Genomic DNA, 4,036 nt, shown 5'->3' on the forward strand with positions numbered 1-4,036 from the left:
TTTTTTTAAAAAATATTTTATTTATTATTTTTATTTTATATGTATGAGTGTATCGCTTACATGTATGTGAGTGTACCCATGTTGTGTAATGCCTCAGAGGTCAGAATAAGGCTTCGGATTCCCCTGAAACTCAAGTTAAGGTCGGTTTGTAGCTGCCATGTGGGTGCTGGGACTTGAACCTGGGTCCTCTGCAAGAGCAGTCAGTGCTCTTAACCACTGAGCCACCTCTCCAGCCCTGCTTGGAATGTTTTTCCTGAGAACTACATCACTTGTTCTCTTGTAGCTCACGTTCCCAGTGAGGCCCTTTCTGTCCTTACCATCCAAAATCACATTGAAACGTCTCACCAGGTATGGTGGCCTACATCTTTAATTCCAGCACTTAGGAGGCAGAGACAGGTGGATCTCTCTGTAAGTTCAAGGCCAGCCTGGGCTACCTAATAAGACCCTGTCTCAAACAAAACAAGTACCAGGCATGGTGGTGCATGCCTTTAATGCCAGCACTTGGGAGACAGAGGCAAGCACATCTCTGTGAGTATAAGGTCAGCCTGGTCTACATAGCGACTTTCAGGTCAGCTGGGGCTAGAGCTGAGACCCTCTCTCAAAAAGACAAAAACTAAACCAAACCAAAACAACCCCAACAAAACAAGAAAAAGATAAGGAAACTACCTAGGGCCTAGGTTGGTGTAGAGAAACAACCTATTAGGGTCTTCAGTGCTTCTCTGATGCTCACAGGTGACAGGATGGCTAGCTATATGGAGGACAAGGGCAAAGGGAGCTGCATGAAGTGAGTTGGGTTAGATGCCAAATGGGGCCAGATGTTAAATGGGGCTAGAGAAAGTGAAGGCTGGGAAAAGTCCATGGGGTGTGAAGACAACAGAAGTTAGGAAGCAGTTTCATTAAATGCCTGGGTATGAGATGCAGATACAGCAATTGGGTTAAAAGGAAGCCTAGGATGGTAGAGTTTGTAATCAGAGAGCTACATAGCCAAACCCTACACACACACACACACACACACACACACACACACACACACACACACAACTTTAGCATGAGAGACAAGGAAAACGTAGGAGATTCTGAGTATCCAAGAGAGTTTTACAGTAGGTTTGTAGGGAGGGGCCAAGTTGAAGACTCTATGGTTATGTATACTAGTCAGTGCTTTAGAGGGAGTAAAATCCTGTTTAATCTGTTCCTATGTGGAGTGGGGACACCTCTCCCAGGTTTAGTAGTGAGTTTAATTGTGTCAGTTTTGAGTCCTATGTATTTCAAAATGGAAAAACACCAAGTTGTGTTTCTTTATTTAAATATTTTTGAGATAGTGTCTTGCTTTGTAGCCCTGTCTGGCCTGTGACTGGCTAGGTAGACCAGGCTGGCCTTGAACTTGTGTTGATCCTCTTGCTTCTGCCCCAGTGGCATGAGTACTATGGTTAGAGGGAGGTACATGCCACCATACCCTCTAAGATGTTTTTTAAAATACTTGGTATATATAGGGCTGGAGAGATGGCTCGGCGGTTAAGAGCACTGACTGCTCTTGCAGAAGACCGGGGTTCAATTCCCAGCACCCACATGGTGGCTACGAACCATCCTTAACTCCAGTTCCAGGGGAATCTGAAGCCCTCTTCTGATCTCCGTGGCATTGCACGACACGTGTGCATACATGCAGGTGATACGCTCATACACATAAAATAAAAATAATAAATAAAATATAAAAAAAATACTTGGGCCAGTTGTGGTGGTACATGCCTTTAATACCAGCACTTGGGAGGCAGAGGCAGGCGGATCTTTGTGAGTTCGGGGTCAGCCTGGTCTACATAGGGAGTTCCAGGACAGCTGGAGCTACAAAGAGACCTTGTCTCAAAAACAAACAAACAAAAAAAAACAAAACTTTGTATATATAAACGTAGATCTTTGTGAGTTTTGAGGCAAGTCTACATAGTGAGTTACAGGCTAGTCAGTGCTACATAGTGAGACACCATCTCAAAATAACAACAGCAAAAACTAAACAAAATCCCAAAATACTTGCATTTACCAAGTTAAAAAAAAAATCCAAACAAGGTGCTCTATCCAGACGACAACAGATTTTCTTTTTTTGGTCTTTTTTGAGACAGGGTCTCCCTGTAGCCACAGCTGGCCTGGATTCCCTATGGAGATCAGGCTGGCCTCGGACTCTCAGAGATCCGCCTGCCTCTGCCTCCTGAGTGCTGAGATTAAAGGCGTGCGCCACCATGCCAGGCCGACAATAGATTTTTTTAAACTACAAAACTGGAAATGTAAGGAGCTTTATAAAGGGGTGCAAGTTGGAAGACCTCATGAGACTTGAGTATGCTCTCCAAGGGCCCCAGGGCAGCGACACAAAAATGACCCAAGGGGGACAGAAGAATGCTTATCTTGTGCCCAGTGGGAGTTCGATGGTGGCATCCTGCAGCAGGGAAATACAGCCAGGTGGACTCCTGACTCCAGGTCCAGGGGACAGGTGTTTTGGAATGTCAGCGTCGGTGGTGTCCACCGGGGGGCAGTGTGACAGCTCTCAACTCTGAGGACAGGGTGCAGAAGAGCCTCCTTTCTCCCTCCCGCGTACCCTCGGCCCCGCACCCCCTCCACTCTCTTGGTTCCCGAAGGTAGTGAAGTTCTGCCCAGCACCCCCCCCCCCCCCCCGGGGACAGGGACGGCGACGGAAACTCTGACGTTTTCTCTCGGCTGCTGGAAGGCTAAGAACAGCTAGTCGGCCCGTCTGGCCCAGGGTACCACCCCTTTAAGTACAGGTGTCTGAAGTGGAAACATGGAGAGGGGGAAGGGAGGCTGGTGGTATCCATGGCTCTGGCCAGCTTTGCCCTAGCTAGATTCTCTTCCAGTCCTAACGCCCAGCACAAGGGGGCGCCACCATCCTGCAAACCCTGCCCAGCTGGTTTCTGCTGTAGTGGTGCCTAGGCCTCATCAGAGTGCGATGGGCGTTCCTGTAGAACCCTTTCCCCAGCTTCCTTTCTCTTAGAATTTAGGAGCAGTCTTGGGCAAGGGTGGGATGGGGGTAGGGAAGACGCCCTCGGGGGTGCGGGGCGGGGGGAACGGGGCACGGGACACCTGCTGGCTCTCCATCCATGTCTGGGTACAAGGCTGGGCTGGGGAATATAACCTGAAGGCTTGGAATCTTAAGTGCAGCCTAACACCACTCCCAGATTAAGGACAGGCTGGGGGTGGAGGGAGTAACCTCTACCATAATGTAGTTCACAATATTTTTAACTTTTTTTCTCATACTAGGAACTCGACCCAGAGCCTCACACATGCTGGGCAGAGCTCAACTATTGAGCTACACCCTCCCCCTGACCCAGCTCCATTTATTTATTCATGTGCTTTATTTATTTAGATCCAGGGTCTCACATAATGGGGACCAGGTCAGCCTGAGCTACATATCATGACTGTCTCAAAGAACCAGAAGAAAGGTGAAGGCAGGAGGGTCAGAAGTTCAAGGTTATCATTGGCCACAAGAGATCTTGTCTTAGATAGCTAGTCAGAGAATTGTTGCCATGCCTGAATATACTAACTCAAAGAGACATTATTGGATCCAAGATGTATCTTCAGCCATACTTCTAACATAAAACACTAGGCACCCAGCAGATGAAGCAAGCATTTCGTGGCTGATCTTATCCTCAGGATCCAGTGCTGGGTGAACGGTGACTCTGACCAGATAACTGATCAAAGTAACTGAAGTCTGTGGGATGTACATGAACCTGCTAGGCCTTCTGAAGTACTAGTCTTTTTTTTTTTTTTTTTTTTTTTTTTTTTTTTGTCTTTTTGAAGCAGGGTCTCCCTGTAGCCCCAGCTGTCCTGGAACTCACTATGTAGACCAGGCTGCCCTTGAACTCACAGAGATCCACCTGCCTCTGCCTCCCAAGTGCTGGAACTACAGGCATGCACCACCACACCTGGCTAGTACTAGTCTTTTTTAAAAAACACTAAGAAAGATTGGTATTAAAAATTATAAAGAGGTCCGGGCATGGTGGTACATGCCTTTAATCCCAGCACTTGGGAGGCAGAGGCA

The sequence above is a fragment of the Nannospalax galili genome, unplaced genomic scaffold (assembly GCF_000622305.1).
Source record: "Nannospalax galili isolate Female #2095 unplaced genomic scaffold, S.galili_v1.0 scaffold1119, whole genome shotgun sequence".
In the NCBI taxonomy this organism is placed as follows: Eukaryota; Metazoa; Chordata; class Mammalia; order Rodentia; family Spalacidae; genus Nannospalax; species Nannospalax galili.